We start from the raw sequence: 25971 nt of genomic DNA on the forward strand, positions 1-25971 counted from the left end.
CGTCTTGCTTGGGAATCAACCTTCAAAACTGCCCCCATGTTCTGTAAGGGTAGATGTTGCACACTGCGTCAAGATGATCTGCCAGTGAGACTGCCTGAAAAATAAAACACATGGTGTTAAAGATTTCTTTGTGAGGTCAATAGCACAGCTTCTTAAGTCACAATCTGTGGAACATGCAAAACAACGTTTACGTACCATCGCGACTGACTCTGACTCTTCTGTTGTTCTGCTGCTGTTGAAGCAGAGTTCAAAAACATGAAAAATGGGCTTTTCAACCATGAAAACCTACCCATTCGTGCCAACCAATCTTTCCTTCATTGAGGGAAACATGAGGATTCGTTCTGCAAAACAAAAACGTTAAATGGATGATGTAGCTGATGCAACAACTGTCATAGGACCTGACCCTGACTCCACTACTTCCCAGAATGCTCACCCTGGTGAGGAGGCTGATGAAGCTCCAAACAGTCCTCCAATGGATGACAATGCTGTTGAAAACTGAAGAGGCTTTGTAGTTCCAGCCAAAAGAAAGGAAGATGAGTTCTTATCTCTCTGCTTGTCAAGGGGCATCTGTTAAAAACGGAAACCATCAACAGCCTGTTAAACTTTGCAAATCGAAAGTCTCTGTGCTCAACACTCGTGTGTTTGATGCTGTTGTTCTTTTTGTGACAGCTTTTCTTTTGAAAAGGTTGTTAGCAGCAACAAATGAGGGCAGAACTGCTGAAGGAAACCTGTCCACCTGACCGCTGCTGCTCTCCAAATTGATGCACAATGCCAGGCTGCCATCCACAGTTCATCACTTTTATTTTCTCAACATGTCTCTGTGGTGCAATGTATAATGTGTTTGGCTGTTATCTGAAAGGATGGTGGTTCATCAATGAAATGATGGGGCATCAATGAAAGGCAGGAAATGACTTTGATCTCCAGTGACGTCACACAGTCTCGTTGTGGAGTTATCAGTTGTTGATTCTGCAAAAATGGTCCATAGAAGTCTAATATCACTGAAACATGTTAACCAGACAGTGTTCAAGGATTTGAGCTTTAAACCACTAAATTCTCATTATTAACTAAAGCTGTGTCTGTTATATCTATAACATTTAACATTATGCACATGGCACTGCTGGGATTTGAACCCAGGATCTCCTGTTTACAAGACAGGTGCTTTGACCAGCTAAGCCACAGCACCACTCTGAAGTACATGTATATACAGAGGATCTGGTGATGGAAGTGTAATGTGTATACTGCAGCTGAGGTTGTTGGTCAAGTGGAGCAAAAGTTGAACAATATGGAGACTTTACTTGGGACAGTTGTCATTGGAAGCTTGTTCACATTGTGAAGCTTTTAAATGCATTATTTTACTGAGGACAAAGAAAAAGACCAATTCACTTCTAGAGCTGCTGGTAAAACAGGGACAGTCTGAGATTGCTTGGACATCCTGACTGCACAAAAGAGAGACATTTCAGGATGCCTGATCCAACAAACATTTGCCTCAACAAGTAGCACTTAGTGAATTCAACAGCCAAGTCAGTGCTCAGGTAAGCTAAAGTCTTGTGGAGAATGTGGGCATCGATCCCACTACCTCTCACATGCTAAGCGAGCGCTCTACCATTTGAGCTAATTCCCCAGCCATCCGCCATTAGAGAGGTAGTGGGATCAATACCCACATTCTCCACAAGACCTTAGCTCTTTGTTGGAGGGTGGGCTTTGGCGCCTTTTGGTAAACAGAAGCAGGACTGTTATTGTGTTTGGAGCTTTGACTGTTACCTGAACACATCATAAACTTAAGCAGCTGCTCTCCTGCTCACATGTTCTTCACACCATCACAATATATCGATGGTGGGTTGGTGGACCGGTGGACACTTTGATATCAGTAAATCCACTGTGTTTTAAAGATCTTCAGAGTGTTTCAGAGTTTCTGACATGGATACAGACAGACAGATCCAGTGTCCCAGAGAGAGAAGAGGCCCGCTGAGCTTTCATGTTCTTCTGTGGAACTGTGGACTGTGGAAATTTATTTTATAGCTGTAGTAACAATAAATCTCCAGCAGGTGGAAGTATTGCTGCTCAGATGTCATGTACACTGTGGGACACACAATACTCACAGAGGACTTCATTGTGCTGCAGTGAGACGCATAAAAAGCTCCAGTTCTACAGTCAGAAGATGTTCAGTCTGAAGGTGGATGAGTTCTGACTCATACCCAATCAAATATGTTGCTTTTTGGGTCTTAACATTAAATATAAGAACAAGTGTTTCCAAAATATGCTGTCTGTGACATTCACATTAGAATTCCAAACAATATGTAAACTCCATGTCTGAATAGAGGTGGATGTGTGAACGTGTGTTAAAATCAGAGAGTATTTACACTCATTCAACTCAAATCCAGGAACATCCCAAACATGACTATTAGTCCTGTCTGAGAGTTTCCTCCACTGACAGCAAACATACTGTATATCCATACTGATCACTGTGATCAGGTTTGAATCATCTCTGTGAGAATCCCACATGAAGCTGTCAGTCCTGCTGGATACACACACATCCCACTGAACACATTTTACCTCACTATCATATGAAGAAATATTACAAACCAGATGAACTTCTCAATGTGATGATCAGAGAGCCTTTAGATTTCATCATCATATGATAGAAACATCCAAACAGCTCCATCTGCTGGTTCTGCCCTGTTTTATGAATGTGTCCCAAACTGCACACACACTGAATTACACAATAATGCTCTAACGGAGATGATCAGAATCGACCCTCAGTCATGTTCATGTTTCCATTTCAACATGCAAAGCATGCGCTCTACCACTGAGCTACATCCCCTGCATGGTATGCTGGATTTGATGGCTCTGAAACAGTTTCCACACAAGCTGCATGACTGTGACAGCTGCAGCACGTTGAATAGACATGGTGAGCAGAGTCCTCATTGGAAACTTAAGTTTGTTACATCTAACTCAGCTATGTTAGACAGACAAACTGTTGCAACTAATGACTCGTTGGTCTAGGGGTATGATTCTAGCTTTGGGTGCGTGAGGTCCCCGGTTCAAATCCTGCACAAGCACTTAATGTTATGTTGCCAATATCAGTGCCTGACCATCATGACTCACCAAAGTTGGTCTTCTGTTAAAAAAGTGCAATCACCAAATTTCCATCTGCTCAAAACAGCAACAAACACTAAACTGCTGTTTCTCTAGTCTGGAGACTGCAAGCAAAAGCTATAATGCAGGAAGTGATGGCAGCACCATGATTGCCTTTTGAGCTTCATTAACAGTGAGCACTCTATGGTGGAGTTCATGAGAAAAAATGGGAGGAGTCTGTGATCTCTGTGATGTCACTACAACCTTTGTGACATCACAGAATGAGCATCTCCTTTGCTTACAAGCCCAGCTGTTGCCTTGCAGTCGTCAGGAGAGCTAACCCTTATGATATGGAGCTGTGTGAGGTTGGCTGGTTGTGTTATTTATAGTATAGTATAAATTGGTGTTTTAGCTGTCGCAGGAGCTCAGAAGCTGTCTGGTTAGCTAAAGCTGCTAAAACTGCTAAAGCTACCACAGCATGCAGGGGATGTAGCTCAGTGGTAGAGCGCATGCTTTGCATGTATGAGGCCCCGGGTTCAATCCCCGGCATCTCCAGCATTAATATTGCAGCATCACAAGCTTCAGTGGAGCAGTATTTGAGGGATCAGAGTGTTGGAGAGCAGAACTCTTTCCTGTGCTTCAGATACACTGTTTGTTTCTGAGCTGATTGTTAATGTTCAATAATCTTCTCAGCTGTTCTGAATGGTGACAGTGGGGCAGCCTTTGTGTTTACATCTGAATCACGTGATTTTGGAAATTCTTTCTAGCAGCTTCAAAGGAAAGACTTTCATTCTGTGAGTACTGTGACGTCATCAGGTGACATCATCAGGTGATGTATCAAAGGCAGCAGCTCTTCAGACTCACATCACAATTAGTTTTGTGTCTTATTAGGCTCCATTTGGTGGAAGCTGTGAATCGCAGGATTCAGGGGGAATACATCCATACATACATCTTCACTGAAATAATGACACCTGTGAGAAAGCTCAAAGCTGTGTCCAAAGGTTTGGAGGAGTGAATGGCAGAAAGATGTCTTTGAAGCCATTTGGACACACAACCAGTCAGCGTGCAGCATTCAACCTCACAATATTTCATGTGGTTGTGGTGTGGTTGAAAGACGAGGCAGAATATTGGAAATGTAACTTTGGGTCTATAAAAAAAAAAAAAAAAAAAACTGCTTATCACCAAAAGTGGGGCTCGAACCCACGACCGTGAGATTAAGAGTCTCATGCTCTACCGACTGAGCTAGCCGGGCTGCTGGAAATGCAAAACATCCTCCAAAAAAAAAAAAAAAAAAAAATTGCAAAAAATCATTTCAAAGCCGTTGTCTACGGTGCTCATGTTTGGTCATAAATCCAGCCACATGAGGTCCCATAACCAGTTTCATTAAAAAGGACTGTGATTTTTCACCTTCACATGCAATGGTGGTATATTGGTAAGCATAGCTGCTTTCCAAGCAGTTGACCCGGATTCGATTCACGGCCCTTGCAGTTTAGCTTTCACCAGAGGAAGGTCAGTCCTTTCTCTACATTATTCACAGTAATGGAACTTACCTTGTCTGCATCCATCCATCTGTCTTCAACCAAAGCAACAGAGTTCCATTACTCGTGAACAAGACCTGAGATACTTGACCTCCTTGACGAGGTTGATCCTCGTCCCTGCTGCTTCACACTAAGCTGTGAACCGATCCGAGCGCTATAGATCTCCTACGCCCACAAATTGGCAACATAACACAAAGGGCTCGTCTGGGATTTGAACCCTCTCTCACCCTAAGCGAGAATCATACCCCTAGACCAACGAGCCATTAGCAGCAACGTCTTTGAGGGAGCAGAGCACACCACGTTTGTCTTTGGAGCTTCATTAACTGTGTGCATTCTACTGTGGAGTTCATGAGAAAAAATGGGAGGAGTCTTTGATCTCTCCACCACAGAGTGCACACTGTCAACGAAGCTCCAAAGACAAATGTGGAAAACATGGAGAATGTCATTTATCACAGTATGGGGATCGAATCAATGACTGTGGTGTTATTAGCACCACGCTCTAACCAGCTGAACTAACCTAACTTTTGAGACATTGAGGAAAATTCTAACTGGAATAGCAAGCTGCAACATGGACAGACTGAAGCAACCACCGCAGAGGATGTGAGAGGGAGTGGGATTAATGCCCACATTCTCCATAAAACTTAAGCTTACCTGAACACTGACAAAGGCAACAGCAGGTTTGGTGGGAGCCATAACTGCCACCACAAAGTGAAAGTCGCAATTAATTACTCAACATTTACTTGAGTTTTGAATTTAATAGTGTTATTTCTTGGTGCTGTGTTAACTACCAAACACAACAAGTCATGGAATTGATGTCTTCTTAGACGTTAGATGACTTCAATTACACAATCTATTGATTCACTCCAATCAGAGACACTGATGAATTCTTTGTCTTTCGTTCTGGTATTTCTATGCATATATTATAAATATCATATATATATTTATAATATAATGTATATTATTATATTCTAAATATAATATATAATGGCAGAGAGAGAGATGACTTGGCAGTGGTGGGATTTGAACCCACGCCAAGAGACTGAATACAGCACCGTGGTCATAATATCACATACATCTTCACTGACACCTGTGTCACCTGTGAGACAGCTCAAAGCTGTGTCCAAAGGTTTGGAGGAGTTAATGGCAGAAAGATGTCTTTGAAGCCATTTGGACACACAACCAGTCAGCGTGCAGCATTCAACCTCACAATATTTCATGGTGTGGTTGAAAGGCAGAGGCAGAATATTGGAAATGTATTGGAGTGTATCACAGAGATCAAAGACTCCTCCCACTTTGCTCTGTGTGAGATCTTTGATGACCGAAAAGTTCTGCTCCTATCGTAGAGGAGGGACACACAAATGGGAGAAAAACACTCAGTCACAGGTTCAACTCACGTCAGGGTCAGATCATCTGTTTGCACTTTTGGTAAACCCTCACATACTCTGTGGTGCAGCAGGAAGTTTTTTTCTGATGATCCATTTCATTTCTTCACATCACAGACAATTTCAGAATTCCAGGAGGACTATTGGACTATCTTAGCATCTCTGACTGCACATCTGAAGGCACAAGATGACGACTTCAAATCCTTGTAAGATCAACGCTGCTGCACTCCAAGTTGCCGGGCTGCCTTTGTGGCTGCAGGCTGTCATGTAGCCGGAAGATTGACCTTATTGTTTTTATTATTTGTTATTTTGTATTGGGTTTGTTAGAAAAATGCATCTATCAGCTACACTGTGTGAAAAGAACAAACAACACAACTATTTCCCATTATTTTAGATGGACCTAAACACACATCACCATTTGATTTTATTTAAGTTTATTTTGAACAATATAAAAAGAAAAAAAAACAACAAACAATAAAAAGGTTAGAAATGATGTGTTAAAAAAGGAGTGGGAAGAAGTCTAAACTTATCAGCTCCCTGCACCCATGTTATGTTCTAATATGTTTATGACTCCAGCTTAAAAATTACTGTCTCACTGTGTGATAAATGATGTGTGCGTCATTTTAGTGCCATACAAGTCCTTGTGCTCAAGGCGGTAGGGGTATGATTCTTGCTTAGGGTGTGAGAGGTGCTGGTTCAAATCCCAGATAAGTTCATCTGTGTCCTCACAGTGATCATGGCTGCTGGTTGATGCTGCTGCTGGTGGGTGTGTTGATCAGTATGTGGGCAGTGTTCATTAGCCAATCAATGACCAGTGTCGGCTGGAACATGTCACACGCTGTTATGACTCTTACCAAAGTTTGTCTTTTGTGAAAAGCTGTCAGTCACCAAATTTCCTTCTGCTAAACACAGCACCAACCACTAAATTACTGTTCCTCTTACTGCCTCCAGATACTGCAGGCAGAAGCTGTAATACAGGAAGTGATGAGCAGGAACTCCACTGAGAACGAAGCACTGCTGGGGTTTGAATGCAGGATGACCTTCCTCAAACACAGTCCTCTGGGAGTGCTGCCATTTGTTTACTTCAATCACTCTGGTTAATGACATATTATAGAAGAACACACGTGCGCTCCCCGTCAGGGAATCGAACCCCGGTCTTCCGCGTGACAGGCGGAGATACTGTCCACTATACTAACGAGGAGCTGGAAGAAGAAACATCACATGGTGCGTGAGTTCACTTCCTCTGTGGAAAAACAAATGGAGAATAAATTTGTTTCTTCACAGTTTCTATCCAGAGACCTTTAGTGTGTGAGGTGAACTTGACAACCACGCAGACGTCACAGAGTCTCGTTGTGGAGTTGATGTGGTTGTTGATGTTCTGAAAATTCAACACAAAACACAACAATTCTGTATTGTCACGACAGACAAGAGTATCAAGAGAACAACACAACGAAGGCTGGTTCTGAACCCTAACCATGGTTTAGGGGCAATTCGTTGTAAAATTGTAATCATATAAAAACGAGATGATTCACATTGAAGCTTATACTTTTTTACATCTTGGAGCAAAAAAAAAAAGAATTTCAGTGTATCATATAATTGTAATTGTTGGGCTTTAGGGTCCCATTGTCAGAAGCAGTCAGCACTGCCTGGATACAACAGTGGTCAGGGCTGTATAATGTATGTTTATATTGAAACACTGACAGGTAACAATAACTTTTTATCTCTCATTTCGTCTTTAAGAAACAATCCCTGGTACCAAAGGCATTCATGTGGGAGACATAAAATCAGTGATGTGTTACACTAAGTGACTTTAACTCCATAATTTAAAAAAAGGATCCAAAATAGCTGCTGAAATCCAGGATTGAAACAGGGACCTTTAAACCTTCAATCTAACGCTCTCCCAAATGAGCTATTTCAGCACAGCACACAGTGGAAATGACTTCTCATTATTGCTTCCATGACCTGGAAGTGGAACTAAAGGTGTGTCCCTATCACCGGCCTTGATAATGATAACTGAGCACCAGTGAGTGCTCTCCTCCTCTTAGATGAGTCCTAACAACAGCACTCAGCTGTGTGATATTTTAAGGCTGTGCAGATTACAGAGATTCTCCAACATGCTCTGTAGCTGGAAACCTGGGAAACTTGGTCCAACCGTCAGAGTTAGGCCGACCACAGAGCCTGTTCTCCTGATCAGCCTGTTCAGTCTCTGTGTGTCTCCCTTTTTGTTGCTGTCTGCTTTAGTTGAATTTATTTGCACATTGGAAGCACACTGATAAAGACTTCATGATAAAACACTGTGCAGGGGAAGTTAGAAGTCAGAAAAGGTTTATAGGAATACTAAAAGCATCAGAGTTTTCATTTTCTCATTATTAGACTTTATTATTTATCATTGAATTCAAACTCTTCACGTTCTCAATGAATTTCACCACCGGGTGTCGCCATCTCTTTTGGTGACGTCACTGTCGTAAAGGCTAAAAGTCCGATCAGGAAGTGCGTCCCTCGCCGGGTGCGGTGGCGCGCGCCTGTAATCCAAGTTACCGGGAGGCTGAGGCTGGAGGAGCGTTTGAGCTCAGGAGCTCTGGGCTGCAGCGGACTATGTCGATCGGGTGTCCGCACTAAGTTCGGTATCGATATGGTGCTCCGGGGGGAGCCCGGGATCACCAGGTCGTCTAAGGAGGGGTGCACCGGCCCAGGTCGGACACGGAGCAGGTCAAAGCCCCCGTGCCGCTCAGTAGTGGGATCGCGCCCGTGAATAGACGCTGTAGTTCAGCCTGAGTAAGACAGCGGGACCCAGTCTTTATGCTGCCACTATACACACCACCTCATCCTTTATTCACACTGTTGCTCCATGATCTGACTTCATTCATTTTAACATTGGAAAAAAAGCTACAGCTGCCACCAGATCAGGAATTTAAAATAAACACTAACGCCAGATTAGAATAGAATTCATGTGTATTTTATATTTTACTAACTGTAGCAGTGAAGAAATACATGTATTATTTAATTCAACTGCATATGTCCATAACATGTTGCCTATTATACTCTCCAAAACAGTTCCCTTTATTTTTAATGCATACATTTGGAGAAATAGAGAAAATATGGATGTCATATATATGTACGTCAGTAAAAAAAAAAAAAAAAAGCAAATCTTTCTTTGTGAGACTGCGACTGTGTGACGTCACTGCAGATCAAAGTCATTTACTGTCCTTCATCGCTCTCCCAACGCATACGTCACACTCGGGTGGATGAGCGCGACTCGTCTCGCGAACGAATGAAGTGAAACACAAATCAGCTCTTATTAGACAAATAACTGGCGTTAAATTGAACTAAAATCAAACGTGTCGCGTTTATTTTCATGTCCCCTGATAAAGTTCAGATGAGAGGATGAACTCATTTCATCGCTTGACTTACATGAGGTACATTTGGTTGTCAGCCTCGGAGCGGATCAGCTGGGATCAGCTGAGAGAGAGCCAGCAGCAGGAGCACATTCAGAGATCAGATCAGAAGATAAAAACTGAGCCCTGTCAGACACTAAGATGTCATCTGAGGAGGATCACTGACGTTTCAACAATAACAGCCCCCCAAACTCTTTCTGCCCCCAAGTGGCTCCTTAGATTTGTTGCTTAAATTATTACAAAAAAGTGTAAAATGAATTATTAATGTAAACATGATATGAAATTTTTATGATTTACATTGCCGTATTTGTATATTTACCAATCTGAACTTGGAACTTAATGCCACAAATAATAAATGATAAGGACAGAAACCCAAAGATCCAACTCAGTTTGAAAAAAATTTTTAACCTCTGATTGAATGTAAATCATTTATAAACTTTGAACTATTTACATTGAAATCACATAGACAAGTATAAAGAATGACACAACAGGTGCGGACAGTTTTAGCTCGTCTTTAGTGAATGTTGGCATTTAAAAAACCAAGTGGCTCAGCTTTGAGGGCTTTCTTGGTTCCTTTTTAGGACAAATAAGGAGAATGAAAGTAAATGAGAATATTCTCTCATGTGGTCACTGAATGAATTATTAATTTCTATTTCTCCATCAAAATTTGGATGGAGGTGTGATCAGGATGAGACGGCAGCATCCAGCTTCTTTGTCGGGGAGCTGTAAAGTCCTGTCGCCTCAGTATGTACAGATCCATTAATTTCTCTCCACTTCACTTCGTCTTTTATTGTCGACCTCAGAGGACCGGAAGTCATCTCAGTCCGCCGATCAAAGGTGCGATCGTGACACTCCTGAATCCAGAGAAGACATTTCACAGCAAGTCAACTACCTGTTTTCTATTTTTGGACTGATACTCATGGCACAGGGAGGCTCCCTCCCCCTATAACCTGATTGGTCCTTCCATGTGTTTCCAACTCCCCCCCCCCCCCCCCCCCCCCCCCCCCCCCCCCCCCCAAGTTGTCATTGGCTGTCAGTGGTGTCAGTCATTTGGAGTGGCAGCGCGTTGTGTAAAGTTGTTTAAGTGGCTGCAGCACGAGCTTTTGTAGGAAAATGGAAAATAAAATAAATTTTATTAGTGAACTGAAAAAAGGAACAGGTTCAGGAAGTTTTGCTGGAAACTACGGTAAATGCTCTAAATTCATCACTCGTGAGCCTTGAAAGAAACTTCTGTCATCCTGCAGCACCTGTAGCTAATTTTCACCGGAGTTCAGGTAAGAATTGTACAATTGTTTTTTCTGTTTGCATGTGAAACTGTTCTTAAACTTTTAATAGACACTATTAGCAGAGTCCTCTTGTTTAAGGTCGTTACGTCGTTATGCTAACATAGCTAAATTAGCCAATTTGGCCAGCATGCTGACGTAGCTTAATTAGCTAATTTATCTACGTTAGCATGGACAGACAAACTTAGTTAGCTTCGTTAGCATGGACAGACAAACTTAGTTAGCTTCGTTAGCATGGAAAAACATTTCTCGCTGTTGCAGTTACTGCCTCAGTTTGAACTTGAATTGAAGACTTTCAATGTTTTCTGCTGCTGTTTTTCTCTGAGCTGTGTAGCTCAGTGTAGGTCAGCAGGCTGAAGTCCTGTTAGTCAGAGCACACCTGGACCAACAGGTGAAAATACAGAGAAGATGAAATTGACTTGGCGTTTGATTAATTCTCCTCAAAGACAGTTAATGATGTGTAAACTTTGTCCTCCAAACTTTTGGACACACCAGGGAAGGATAAGGACCCTGATGAAGACATCACTGAATCTGATGACAGCAGCAGAAGGTCCCTCTCTGTGATGAAGTGATGATGAGGGTTGTTTCTTTTTGGGTGATGTTGTGGGGAGGAGGTTTGTCCACATCTGGTTATGGATGGCTGGCTCCTGTGTTCAAGGGGAGGATGTGGAGATGCTTCTGTCCGTCTTTAGCCCCATAAAGGATCAGGGTTGGAATTGTGGCAAACAAGAAATGAAGAATAGACAGAGGACAGTTCATTTGTAGACAATGCTAAATAACTTATTTTCTTACCAAGATCCAGAAATGAGAAACTCAGTGCTGCTTGGAATATCCAACATATATATATAGCACAGCTGCTCTCCATGAAAAGCAGCAGTCAGCACAGTCTGGATATAACAGTGGTCAGGGCTGTATAATGTGTATTTATATTGAATGTGCTGAAGCATAGTGCTGAATAATATAATCCCAGTAATGTATTCATTGACAGACTCTGTGATTGATTTCCCAGCATTTTTTGCAGATTCTGTGAGCAGCAATTGTGTTGCTTTTTGCTCTTATTGATTTATAGTCTTTATGTTTTTTCTTAATTTTATAGTTGTGAAATTCAGTTTTGTGTCCTCTCCATGGGGTCATTTGGTCGGATCCAGCCCCTTTTATGTGAAAGTGCACAGATCTAGATGGAAAACCTGGGTTTGATTAGCAAGTTTATAACCAGCTTTGTGAATAAACGCTGTCATATACAGGGTTCCTGTGGGTCCTTAAAAAGTCTTAAAATGTCTTAAATTCAAATCCAGGTACTTGTGTCCTGAAATTGTCTTAATCACAATAAATTTGCTATAGGTATAAAATTTACAGCCGGTTAGGATAAGGGTTAGGGTTATGCCGAAAGCACAGTGGTTGACCGTAAAACATAGTGTGTCTGATGTCTGGCTGCATGTTGTCATTACATACGCATTGAAGTGAGCGGTTGAACATGCAAAGATGGGGAAGTGAAAATTTTATGAAAAATGGATGGAAGAGGACGAAAGCAACAATGAGGCAATGTGCAAATTATGCAAAAAGACTTTTTCGTTAGGGACCATGGGATCAAAGCCATCCAGTCGCATATGAAAGGAGGAACGCACTCAAGTGCTGCCACAGTGGGGCCAGGTTTAAACTGTCTTCAAGTAAAAAAAAAAACAAAAAAAGTCTAAAATTTCATTTGTTGAGGTCTTAAAAAGCATTACATTTTACTCTGAAAATGGTGCAAGAACCCTGATAATGTGCCATTATTATATGCCATTTCTAATCTGATAATTTTGTTTATGCTATAGCTCATCTGCATATTGTAGACAAACATAACTGTGACTATGGACATGTATAATAATGTTTTCTTATAGTATAAAAATACAAAATCATATATTTGTCCCATATTGTACACCACATCATATAAATCAAAGGTCATTGGAGCCTTGTGATCTACCGGATGTGGATTATTACTGTCTGTTAATGATTGACTTCAATTCATTCCAAAGTTTAGAGCTGCTCTGGTATCAGATTTTCCTGTAAGTCATATTCAGTTTTCCACAGAGAGCTCAGCCATTTTTTTCATGGAAGCTGCAGTTAAAGTTCACCTTCACTCATCAGCTGCATGAAGATTAGCTCGACCATCAGGTAATGTAACCAACAGCCTTCATCCTGTTTGTGTCAGTGAATGTTGAACTGATTTTAAAAACAGATGTAAAGCCTACAAAATGGAAATTTAAAATTATTTCATTGCATAGGTGTATAAAATAATAAACTTCACTCCTTCTGACTCCTACAAATAAAAAAGTGATATATTATTTAGAAATTGACATTTAGAAATTTATTTGAAAACTGACAGTTTGATGGTCATATCTGAGACCATGATGATCATTTTCAACCAGCTACCTTCTCAGATATATAAAGAAGAGTAACTAACGGAGATGGGCTGTTGAAGAACATGACAAAAAGACAGGAAGATAGACAAAGTGATAAAAGAACACAAACTGGTCAGTTTTGTTTAATGTTAACTATTAAAGGAAACTGTTATATTAATTTAAATGTTGCAGTCAGTGAATGCTTTAATCATGATGATGAACCATTAAACTCCTCACAGCTCCCTGTTCAGATTCCAGATAAAGAGGGTTGGTTGTGGATGATGTGGTTACTTACTTACAAGATCTCTTAAAATGTTTGTGATAAAGACATGAACTCATAAAATCACTGCTGAAAACATCAGCAACATATCAGTTAAACCAGCAGAATGTCATCTGACAATTCACTTTAATTTGTTTCCAGCAATATTTCCACATGAAATACAATATATAAAAGATAATGATTAAAAGGTTTTGTGGCTTTTTTTTTTAAAACATCAAGATCTGTTTTCCATCAAAGCTACAAGATGTATTGTAGAATTTCAGTAAAATATTAACACCAGATATTACAAAACTACACTGCAGCTGTTGATACAAACATAACTTGTGGGGGATGTGGCTCAGAAAAAAACTCTAATCATGAAGATTGTATATCTTCAGCTGTTTACTTGATTTAGGGTTTCAATTGTTAAGTAATTTTCCAAAAAATAAAAAAATATTACCTTTCTCACAATGGGATATTATCCTCAGGTAAGAAATAAAAATTAGACTTTGATATTAAAGTCATGAAGAAATCCATATTTCTGATCTGTTGGGTGAACTCTGTGACATAGTTGTTGCTGTTGGCTCTGAAGGATTGTGTAACTTTTCCAGCAGGTGGATGCTCAGCTATGAATCAGTGTGAGGACAGAGAGGAGGGAGCCCCTCCCTCTAAAACCACTCTGTGTGGGGAACATGAGAGTCAGACCAAAGCTCAGAGGTGAGATGAGGATCTCTAACTGTCCATCTGTCAGAGCTCAGCACTCAGATCGCTGCTCCATCATTATTCACTATCACTGTCACTTAGGTTTTTTTACTGTGTTAATAGAGAGCTCAACCAACATGAGTAGATATTAATATTATTATTAGTAGTAGTAATAGTAGTAGCAGTTGTAACACAAGTATTTGTCTTCCACTTTTCAATTAAAGCAAGAGAATGCTTCATATAAATGAAATGAAAGACATTCAAACAGTCAAAGTGATCTTTAAATTTTATTAAAATGAAAAGGAAATTACATAATAAAATATTCTGGGTGATTCATAGCTATATAAACGAAACCTGACTAGTATTTTGTTTTAAACTGATAATTTTCCATTCAGTTGATTGATTGTTTATCATTTTACTGTCAGCTAGGTTTCTACTAGCAACAAGAGGTCAAAACCAAATTCTCCTGTGAGCTGTGTCTCCATGAAGAATGATCAGTCAATGGGTCCTCCAATGAACCTGAAGGGAGGACAACAGTCTGCTGTATCCAGCTGTGTGTCCATGAAGAGTGATCAGTCTGTGGATAACCTGATCAAAGAAAAAAGGTAAAAGCTGATCATTTGTTGTTGTTTGACTCATTAAAGGTATCAAAGCTTGTCTATCAATTTCTCTGCTGTTCATAGAAAACTCCTGGAACAAACTGTGTGTTTGTGTCTTTTCTCCTCAGAGTTCAGTCTGACAAACATCATCACACAGACCTGGACTCCATATTTATGGTGTGTAAATGTTCATCCAGTGACTACAACAGACACCAACAAAGACTTGAGTTTGAAGCTGCACTCTTTAGACCAGTAGAGCTTTACTCTGTGACAGACAGGAGTTGAATTGGGATTGAACAGGTTTGGGGTGGGAGAGAGTGGGAGAGGACTGGGAGTTGTAGTTCCCCACAGAGCAATAATCCATCAGCCTCAACAGATATGTTCTGTATGAATATGGTCTGTTGGAGACTTTTACAAAACATTTCTGCTCCTTCTTCTTCATCTACAGTGAATCCTAAAGAAAAGGTTTAGTTGTTTTCCAGAAAATTTCAGGTGTGATTTAATAACAAAGACCAAAGTTAATCAGATTCAGTCCTGGACCTCCATGGACTCTGTCTCTACAGGGTTTAAAGATGGAATAATTCATCAGTGAACTAGTTCAGGTGGTCTGATCCATCTTCAGCCACAGTCACAGTTAATACCCTGAATTTTCACTTCCTAAGTTGATGTGTTGAAGGGCTGTATCAGTTTGGTCTTCATGTGATGATCAGGATCTCTGTGTTGTCAGAATCTAAAGTCAAACTTAGTAAGTTACACCAGTGAAGTTAGTTTAGTGAAGTCAGCAGGTCTGAATCTTTCTGTGTAGCTCTGGAAAGAGACGTGGCAGCAGATGATACAGCAGCAGCTAAAGTTGAACTCTGCTGACTGATGATCTGATGCTTTGATCCATCAGTTTATACTGAGAGTGAACTTTACACAGGATGTTATTGTGTTCCAGCTGCTGGAGGAGAACATCGTCTGTTTTGTGAAGAACGAGCTGAAGAAAATCAAAAAGAGTCTGAGTCCAGATTACCCACAATTCATGAAGAATGAGGATGATGAGGTGGATGAAGAGCAGAGGAGGAGCAGAGAGGCATTTCTGAAGATCACAGTGAACTTCCTGAGGAGGATGAAGCAGGAGGAGCTGGCTGACTGTCTGCAGAGCAGTAAGAGGATTTAACTTGATGGATCAATTAGACATTTACTGAAGTCTGAGGAGACGGAGAGAAATATGATCATATTCTTATTCCTTAGGAGAAGTAAACATTGACCTTGTAGTTTGAATTTCTTAATTTCATTTGTTCTTTGTTTATTCAGAAAGTCATGCTCGAGTGTGTCAGCGTAAACTGAAATCTGGCCTGAAGAAGAAGTTCCAGTGTGTGTTTGAGGGGATCTCTAAAGCAGGAAACCCAACCCTTCTGAATCAGATCTACACAGAGCTCTACATCACAGAGGGAGGGACTGGAGAGGTCAATGAGGAACATGAGGTCAGACAGATTGAAACAGCATCCAGGAAACAGGACAGAGCAGAAACAAGCATCAGACAAGAAGACATCTTTAAACCCCCACCTGGAAGAGACCAACCAATCAGAACAGTGATGACAAAGGGAGTGGCTGGCATTGGGAAAACCGTCTTAACACAGAAGTTCACTCTGGACTGGGCTGAAGACAAAGCCAACCAGGACATAGAGTTCACATTCCCCTTCACCTTCAGAGAGCTGAATGTGCTGAAAGAGAAGAAGTTCAGCTTGGTGGAACTTGTTCATCTCTTCTTCACTGAAACCAAAGAAGCAGGAATGTGCAGCTTTGATCACTTCCAGGTTGTGTTCATCTTTGACGGTCTGGATGAGTGTCGACTTCCTCTGGACTTCCACAACACTGAGGTCCTGACTGATCCTACAGAGTCCACCTCAGTGGACGTGCTGCTGACAAACCTCATCAGGGCGAAACTGCTTCCCTCTGCTCGCCTCTGGATAACCACACGACCTGCAGCAGCCAATCAGATCCCTCCTCAGTGTGTTGACATGGTTACAGAGGTCAGAGGGTTCAATGACCTCCAGAAGGAGGAGTACTTCAGGAAGAGGTTCAGACATGAGGAGCAGGCCAGCAGGATCATCTCCCACATCAAGACCTCACGAAGCCTCCACATCATGTGCCACATCCCAGTCTTCTGCTGGATCACTGCTACAGTTCTGGAGGAGGTGTTGAAGACCAGAGAGGGAGGAGAGCTACCCAAGACCCTGACTGAGATGTACATCCACTTCCTGGTGGTTCAGTCCAAAGTGAAGAACTTCAAGTACGATGGAGGAGCTGAGTCAGATCCACACTTTAGTAAACAGACCAGGAAGATGATTAAGTCTCTGGGAAAAGTGGCTTTTGAGCAGCTGCAGAAAGGAAACCTGATCTTCTATGAATCAGACCTGACAGAGTGTGGCATCGATATCAGAGCAGCATCAGTTTACTCAGGAGTGTTCACACAGATCTTCAAAGAGGAGACAGGGCTGTACCAGGACAAGGTCTTCTGCTTCGTCCATCTGAGTGTTCAGGAGTTTCTGGCTGCTCTTCATGTCCATCTGACCTTCATCAACTCTGGAGTCAATCTGATGTCAGATAAACACAAAAGAAGCCAGTGGTCTCAATTAATAAGGACTAAACCTAAAACACGTTTCTGCCAGAGTGCTGTGGATAAGGCCTTACAGAGTCCACATGGACACCTGGACTTGTTCCTCCGGTTCCTTCTGGGTCTTTCACTGCAGACCAACCAAACTCTCCTACGAGGCCTGGTGACACAGACAGGAAGTAGCTCAGAGACCAATCAGGAAACAGTCCAGTACATCAAGACAAAGATCAGTGAGAATTTGTCTCCAGAGAAAAGTATGAACCTGTTTCACTGTCTGAATGAACTGAATGATGGTTCTCTGGTGGAGGAGATCCAACAGTCCCTGAGATCAGGACGTCTGTCCACAGATAAACTGTCTCCTGCTCAATGGTCAGCTCTGGTCTTCATCTTATTGTCATCAGAAAAAGATCTGGACGTGTTTGACCTGAAGAAATACTCTGCTTCAGAGGAGGCTCTTCTGAGGCTGCTGCCAGTGGTCAAAGCCTCCAACAAAGTTCTGTATGTTCAAATAAATCTATCTAGTTTAACTGGATATTTTTATTTAGTTGAAAATCAAAAGAAGTTTCTTTAATTACTTTATCTTGTTTTGCTGATTCCTCTTCAGACTGAGCCTCTGTAACCTCTCAGACAGAAGCTGTGAAGCTCTGTCCTCAGTCCTCAGCTCCCAGTCCTCTAGTCTGAGAGATCTGGACCTGAGTAACAACAACCTGCAGGATTCAGGAGTGAAGCTGCTGTCTGCTGGACTGGAGTGTCCACAGTGCAGACTGGAAGGACTCGGGTTAGTTTAACGGTTTTGCATTAATAATTCATCGACATGTTTTACTGAAAATATTGTTTTTGACAAGTTTGTCAAGTTTTATATTACACATCGCCATCTTAAGGGTGTTTTGTTTTTTGTTTTTTTTGTTTTTTTTTCTCCTCCCCCTTCCCAATTCTTTTCCCCCCTTCTGCTATTCCTTTTCAGACTGAGCTGCTGTAACCTCTCAGACAGAAGCTGTGAAGCTCTGTCCTCAGTCCTCAGCTCCCAGTCCTCTAGTCTGAGAGATCTGGACCTGAGTAACAACAACCTGCAGGATTCAGGAGTGAAGCTTCTGTCTGCTGGTCTGAAGAGTCCACAATGTGAGCTGGAAGGACTCAAGTTAGTATTTTACTGTTTTGTATTAACTGAAGTGTGACATTCCTAAAATACTGATTGTGAGGGGTTTTTTTTTTGTTTTGTTTTTTTTTCCCTCCTGTGATTCCCCCTCAGACTGAATTGCTGTAACCTCTCAGACAGAAGCTGTGAAGCTCTGTCCTCAGTCCTCAGCTCCCAGTCCTCTAGTCTGAGAGATCTGGACCTGAGTCACAACAACCTGCAGGATTCAGGAGCGAAGCTGCTGTCTGCTGGACTGGAGTGTCCACAGTGCAGACTGGAAGGACTCGGGTTAGTATATAAACTCGTAGACATGTTTTTTACTTTACATATTGCGTTTTTGACAACAGGTTTCTGCAATTTTTGTTACACATCCCCATCATCAGTTTGGGTTTCCCCCCCTCTTCAAATTCCTTTTCAGCCTCAGATGCTGTAACCTCTCAGACAGAAGCTGTGAAGCTCTGTCCTCAGTCCTCAGCTCCCAGTCCTCTAGTCTGAGAGATCTGGACCTGAGTCACAACAACCTGCAGGATTCAGGAGCGAAGCTGCTGTCTGCTGGACTGGAGTGTCCACAGTGCAGACTGGAAGGACTCGGGTTAGTATATAAACTCGTAGACATGTTTTTTACTTTACATATTGCGTTTTTGACAACAGGTTTCTGCAATTTTTGTTACACATCCCCATCATCAGTTTGGGTTTCCCCCCCTCTTCAAATTCCTTTTCAGCCTCAGATGCTGTAACCTCTCAGACAGAAGCTGTGAAGCTCTGTCCTCAGTCCTCAGCTCCCAGTCCTCTAGTCTGAGAGATCTGGACCTGAGTCACAACAACCTGCAGGATTCAGGAGCGAAGCTGCTGTCTGCTGGACTGGAGTGTCCACAGTGCAGACTGGAAGGACTCGGGTTAGTATATAAACTCGTAGACATGTTTTTTACTTTACATATTGCGTTTTTGACAACAGGTTTCTGCAATTTTTGTTACACATCCCCATCATCAGTTTGGGTTTCCCCCCCTCTTCAAATTCCTTTTCAGCCTCAGATGCTGTAACCTCTCAGACAGAAGCTGTGAAGCTCTGTCCTCAGTCCTCAGCTCCCAGTCCTCTAGTCTGAGAGATCTGGACCTGAGTCACAACAACCTGCAGGATTCAGGAGTGAAGCTGCTGTCTGCTGGACTGAAGAGCCCACACTGTGAGCTGGAAACTCTCAGGTCAGAGTTTGTTTGTGTGAATACTTTGGATTTAGTTTTTTATGATACATTTTTATTTAACATTCTCATTAAATGAGGAAAAACATGAACTGGAGTTCACTCCAATTCCAATGAAGTTGGGATGTTTTGTAAAATGTAAATAAAAACAATACAATGACTTGCAAATCCTCTTCAACCTATATTCAATTGAATACACTACAAAGACAAGATATTTAATGTCACTCGTAATCACTCGTTTTGAATTTCATTCCTGCAACATGTTCCAATAAAGCTGGGACAGAGTTTACCACTGTGTTACATCACCTTTTCTTCTAACACCACTCAATAAGCGTTTGGGAACTGAGGACAGTGAATGTTGAAGCTTTGTAGGTGGAATTCTTTCTCATTCTTGCTTCATGTACAATTTCAGTTGTTCAACAGTCCGGGGTCTCCTTTGTCATATTTTTGCGTTTGATAATGTGCCACACATTTTCACTGGGCAACAGGTCTGGACTGCAGGCAGGCCGTGGGCACTATAACACCCCCGTACCATTACAGATGCTGGCTTTTAAACTTTGCACTGGTAACAATGTGGATGGTCTTTTTCCTCTTTTGCCCAGAGGACACGACGTCCATGATCTCCAAAAACAATTTGAAATGTGGACTCATCAGACCACAGCACACTTTTCCACTTTGTTGTTGATGTATGGCTTTCACTTTGCATGGTAGAGTTTTAACTTGCAACTGTAGATGTAGCGGCGGACTGTGTTCCCTGAGAGTGGTTTTCTGAAGTGTTCCTGAGCCCACACAGCACATACACATATCCTTTACACCATGATGTTGGTTTTTTATGCCGTGCCGCCCGATGGATCAAAGGTCACGGGCATTTAATGTTGATTTTCAGCCTTGCCGCTTATGTGTAGAGAGTTCTCCAGATTCTCTGAATATTTTGATTATATTATGGACTGTATATGATGAAATTCCTAAATTCCTTGCAATTGAATGTTGAGAAACATTGTTCTTAAACTGTTGGACTATTTTCTCACGTTTGTTCTCAAAGTTGTGATCCTCGTCCCGTCTTTGCTTGGCCGAGCCTTTTGGGGATGCTCCTTTTATACCCAATCATGACACGCACCTGTCCCAGCTTTTTTGAAAAAGGCATCCGTTTCAAAATGAACAAATATTTGCACAAAAACAAAGTTTATCAAGTTTAACATTAAATATCTTGTCTTTGTAGTGTATTCATTTGAATATAGGTTGAAGAGGATTTGCAAATTATTGTATTCTGTTTGTATTTACATTTTACACAACATCCCAACTTCATTGGAATTGGGGTTTGCATATTTGGGAGATTATCATCAGTTTAAAAAGCTTTATGCTCCATAATGAATCACTGCCTTCAGAACACACTAAGTTAAACAAATCAAACACACATGTTGCTCAGCCAACAGGTGCATGCTGGGTCATGCTTGGAAGGGTTAGTTTAGGGTGAGAATGAGAGCAGAAGAGGGGGATATTCAAAACAGGTGTAGGCAGGAACATGATGCTACATGAAGTTCATGGAGATGAGCTGTAGTACAGAATTCATGAGTATAAGGGAGCAGCAGGAGTCACAGGAACATGGGATCGAGATGAGTCACCACCTGCAGGATGAGGACAGGGAGAGAGAGGAGAGGAACTGGGAGAGACAGAGACTTTGGCAGAACATGGTTAGTAAATATAGTACAAAGGCTTAGAACTGGGAGAGACAAGGATTTTTAAGAAGCGTGCTTATTGTCAGCACATGTGGGGGGTTCCTTTAATCCCAATTTCATGTTCCAGTCTCTGTAGTAAAATATTATCATCTCTTGTGTTGAATGCAGCACTAACATCTAGAAGGAGAAGTATGGAGGCTGATCCATTGTCTGAAGCAGTTAGATTATCATTGGAGACTTTAACCAGTGCTGTTTCTGTGCTATGATTGGCTCTAAATCCTGACTGAAACTCTTCAAGCAAACTGTTCCCATCCAGGTGGTCATGTAATTGTTTTACTACTGCTTTCTCAGTGATTTTAGAAATGAATGGAAGGTTTGATTATGGGTCTATAGTTTGCCAAAACATCTGGATCAAGATTGGGGATCTTGGAGTGGGGATGAGGAAAAGTTAGTTTGTAGGTGTGTGGCTGTGTTAGTCCAGTTCCTCTGGGGTTCAGTGTGTGTGAGTGGACTTATGGTGGATCAGTGTGTTAAATGGTTGAGGGGACAGTGATGGACTGTACTTAGCTCTGTTGTGGGGCTCCTCCAGCCCAGGCAGGTATGGAGTCCCAGTATACAGGCACCTTTTTCCTCCTTGGTACTCCTGGGATCATCACCACTCCTCAGGCCATGGGTTTCCAAACCTCCAGTGAATCCAGCTGGTTCTCTTCCTCGTGTTACTGCTTTCTTATTTCCCCACATTTCTTTGATTAGCAGGCAGAGTTGAATGAACCTGGACAGCTTTTCTTTGTTCCTCTCACTCTCACTCCTCTCTGTTGTTGTCTTGCTGTTTGTGTCAGTAGCTTTTTCCTTCCACCAGTTCACAGGTGCCACTCATTTAACACACCAGTTTTTTTTTTTTTTTTTTTTTTTTTATTATTTGTTTTGTTTAAAATTTCTGCCACAACCTATTGGTTGAACATAGAACAGAATCAATGCATCACTATACAGTGTTTGTGTTACTGTGTCTTTAATTTAATCAGTATGTTTGTTATTCAGCTGTTGTGTTACTCCGCTGTTGTTTATCTCTGTGTTTAATCATAGTCAAGTAAGGTTTGGAACATATAACTTGAGGAAAAATAAATTGAAAAACAACGTTACCACCCTGATACTGAAACAAAAGGAGGAGGAGGAGGCACCCCAGTACAGGAGAACTTCCCTTTTAAAGAGTAGAACCAGCCAATCCCACCCCTACACCTGAACAGGAAATGGGACACATACACAGAGTGGACTACACCCTGAGAACAAGGAGGGCAAACAACAATATATACAAATGACCAAAGGCCATAACAGTTCTTTATAAGGAAGTAGGTTCTTAATTTTAACTTCCTCCAAACATCAAGAGAACATTTATCTCTCTGCTTTTGGAATGGGGGGTTGGATTATTTTTTATGACAAAATTTACATTGACAGAGGACGAACAAGGTGAAGGCGTTACATACAAAAATAAAATCATTCCGATTGAAATTTACATGAACTGTAGCCTCCATCTCTCTGCTGGGACTAAGCTGTCAGGGTTTACTAGACGGACCCAGAAATATGGAAGGCAGAAAAAGATCAGAGACAGGCCAGACAAGACGAATGTTCCCACTGGAGGACTGCCAAGCGAGTGGGATTGGGGACAAACAGGCGTCCAGATGGTCCTGTTCCAGGGTCTGGGTGGGTGTGCTGCTCCTCCCGAACCAAGTTGTCTGACCAGGAGACTGCAGCCACCACCTGGGAACAAGGTAATATGGTTCCTCAGCATGAAAACTGACGAGACAGGGCATCAGGCTTGATATTTTTTGAACCAGGGCGCTACAACAGAATGAAATTGAATCTTGTAAAGAACAGAGCCCACCTGGCCTGACGTAGGTTGAGTTGCTTGACTGTGCTGATGTAGGCCAGGTTCTTATGGTCGGTCCAGACCACAAAGTGTTCAGCCCCCTCCAGCCAGTGATGCCAATCCTCCAATGCCAGCTTAACCACCAACAGTTCCTCTCAGCTGGGAGCAGGCGGCGAGAAAAGAAGGCACATGGATGAACCTTTGTGTCCCGCGGAGAGCGCTGGGACAGGATGGCCCCCACCCCCACATCAGGGGTCCAGACAAAAAACTGGGTACTGGAAGTTAGTGCAGTCAGAGGAGCTGCTAGGGTGCGGTAAATTCAGAAGAACCGCCAGTAGAAGTTGGCAAACCCTAAAAAGCTCTGCAGCTGTTTGCAGGTAGATGGAACAGGCCATTCCAGTCACCTTGGCTTATATGGTATTGCATTGTATCCTCTTCAGGTTTTAAACATTTGAACTGCATACTCAGACTCACCGTCACGCTGTGTGAAAACGTTGTTTTCTAAAGTCACATCTTTTATTCTTTACTCAGGTTGGAGAACTCCAGTTTGTCAGAGATCAGCTGTTCTTCTCTGGTCTCAGCTCTGAAGTCCAACCCCTCCCATCTCAGAGAACTGGACCTGAGTCACAACAATGACCTGCAGGATTCAGGACTGAAGGATCTGTGTGGTTTTCTGAAGAGTCCAGATTGTAGACTGCAGATTCTGAGGTCTGTTCAGTTGTTGTAGATTTGTTTAATCCAGAATTTATATTCACATTTAATTTGAATTTATTCACCTTTATTAAAAATCGCTGTCGTTTCATGTTTCCAGTTGTTTCTAATAATAATAATCATAAAAGTTGTCAGTCTTTTTTTCCAAAACTTGAATTTACATGTTCAATATATTAATCAAGAAAAGTCTTTCAGGAACCAAAGAGTTGGTTTCACATGTTTGATCTCCAGACAGAAACCAGGACCAAGGGAGACCTTAGTCTTGGATCAGGACTGGATCTTTAAATCTTGGTCTTGGTCTTTGTATTGGAACAAGGTCTGATGTGGACCAGCAACATTTGAGATGTTAAGTGGGTGATGAGAAGATGGAGAAGTTCTGGATCAAGACATTTCTGACTGATTCATACCTGTCAAGTTTTGGATTTGAAAATAAGGGATATTTTCCAGCACCTGCCGCGAGATGTCCCACCACCCCAACTAAGCTCCAGTATCCCTTACATTTTAAGACAGATGGACAAGAAAGCTAAAATCACCACTTGTCAACTACCTACAAACTGCAATTGGCTTTATGCAGCTCCACTATGTCCTGAACGTCAGCCAGCTCCTTTGTTTCCTGTCTTTCATTATTGGACATGCAGATTAATCCAGGTGTGTCTGACCATTGTTGTTATGACTACTGAGGTCAGTCACACCTGGATTAATCAGTATGTCCAATAATGGCAGACAGGAAACAAAGTAGCTGGTTGTCACCTTAAATTTTGTTTTTCCCTCCCGTAATTTTTTTTCTCTCACATTGTTGTCTATCTAGTCTGACAAAGTCACACTAACCTTGCGACACCTACAGTACATGCAGTAGGTTAGTGTAGCAGGTGGCAGAGGTCAGAGTGGGGTATTATTATTATTTTTAATAAATGCAGTTTAAATACAGGAAATTTACGGGAAAATACTAAAACCAGAGGGGGCTGGGAAAGGAGGGTCAAATACGGGAAAATCCCGGCCAAAACGGGATACTTGAAAGGTATGCTGATTATCAGTCATCTGATCTCCATGATTTGTTCTTTTCCAGGTTGAGATTCTGTTGGTTGTCAAAGATCAGCTGTTCTTCTCTGGCCTCAGCTCTGAAGTCCAACCCCTCCCATCTCAGAGAACTGGACCTGAGAGGAAACCTCCTGCAGGATCCAGATGTGAAGGAGCTGTGTGATCTTGTGGAGAGTCCAGACTGTAGACTGGAGACTCTGAGGTCAGTCCACTGTGGTAGATCTTTAATCCACCGCTGAATCTAATGTCCTAATAAATGTCTTCAGACTTGGAGGGTGTGGAGCTGAGGACCAGAGTCAGTTGTGTTGTTGAGACTCCAGCCCTCATGGGGCTTTCAGACACGTGGCCGTGGCCCCCCTGTGCTCTGAAAGCTGTTATTTCCAAAGGATTGGAGCTCCACCACAGGTTTCCCTGCACTGAGCACAGTTCATGTGCAGCACAGTGATAGTTGTGTTTCTTTGTGGTGTGGTCATACTCAGTCAGTGTGTTACTGCAGTAGATGGAGTTCAGAGCAGCGGTACAGAAGCTGAGTGATGAGCTGCTGTGGACGGAGTCAACATCAAAAAGCTCTTCTACACACTTTGAAAACAAACAGTCCCACACATGTTGAAATGTTCTTCATTTAGAAGATTTTACAGCTTCATCTTCACATCAAAGCAGAACTTTCCTTTGCTGCCACATATTTATGAAGCAGCCAACTGCTGTATTCCTACACAAGTATGTCCTGTATTCCACTGCAGCCGCAGGTCAGCTGAGGGAATCACTTTGTTTTAGAGTGAGGAGCTGCTGAACTTCAGCCTCCAGTGGCTGAAATGACAATTACACTAAAGAAACACTTCAAACATCCAGACAGAATGTGGTGGAACTTTGATTTAAAGTCTTGTGAACATTTCTGACTGATTATCAATGATTTTATCTGCATCTTTTATTCCTTATTCAGATTTGACAACTCCAGTTTGTCAGAGATCAGCTGTTCTTCTCTGGTCTCAGCTCTGAAGTCCAACCCCTCCCATCTCAGAAAACTGGACCTGAGTGAGAACGACCTGAAGGATTCAGGACTGAAAGATCTGTGTGGTTTTCTGGAGAGTCCTGACTGTAGACTGCAGACTCTGAGGTCAGACTCATGTTTTATTTCTG

At 42.0% G+C, this 25971-nt stretch overlaps 5 non-coding genes and 1 pseudogene across 5 annotated transcripts; 1 reads left to right on the plus strand and 5 right to left on the minus strand.

Moving 5' to 3' along the window:
• LOC115053648 (NACHT, LRR and PYD domains-containing protein 12-like) overlaps positions 1-25971 on the minus strand; it is a 135799-nt pseudogene that overhangs the window by 92587 nt on the left and 17241 nt on the right.
• Positions 1110-1183, minus strand: trnat-ugu (transfer RNA threonine (anticodon UGU)). Its single transcript has one exon. It is a non-coding gene; the product is annotated as a tRNA-Thr (tRNA).
• Positions 1549-1621, minus strand: trnaa-agc (transfer RNA alanine (anticodon AGC)). Its single transcript has one exon. It is a non-coding gene; the product is annotated as a tRNA-Ala (tRNA).
• trnaa-ugc (transfer RNA alanine (anticodon UGC)) lies at positions 3559-3630 on the plus strand. The gene has a single exon. It is a non-coding gene; the product is annotated as a tRNA-Ala (tRNA).
• On the minus strand, positions 4255-4327 carry trnak-cuu (transfer RNA lysine (anticodon CUU)). The gene has a single exon. It is a non-coding gene; the product is annotated as a tRNA-Lys (tRNA).
• trnad-guc (transfer RNA aspartic acid (anticodon GUC)) lies at positions 7125-7196 on the minus strand. The gene has a single exon. It is a non-coding gene; the product is annotated as a tRNA-Asp (tRNA).

The sequence above is a fragment of the Echeneis naucrates genome, chromosome 2, assembly GCF_900963305.1.
Source record: "Echeneis naucrates chromosome 2, fEcheNa1.1, whole genome shotgun sequence".
Lineage (NCBI taxonomy): Eukaryota > Metazoa > Chordata > Actinopteri > Carangiformes > Echeneidae > Echeneis > Echeneis naucrates.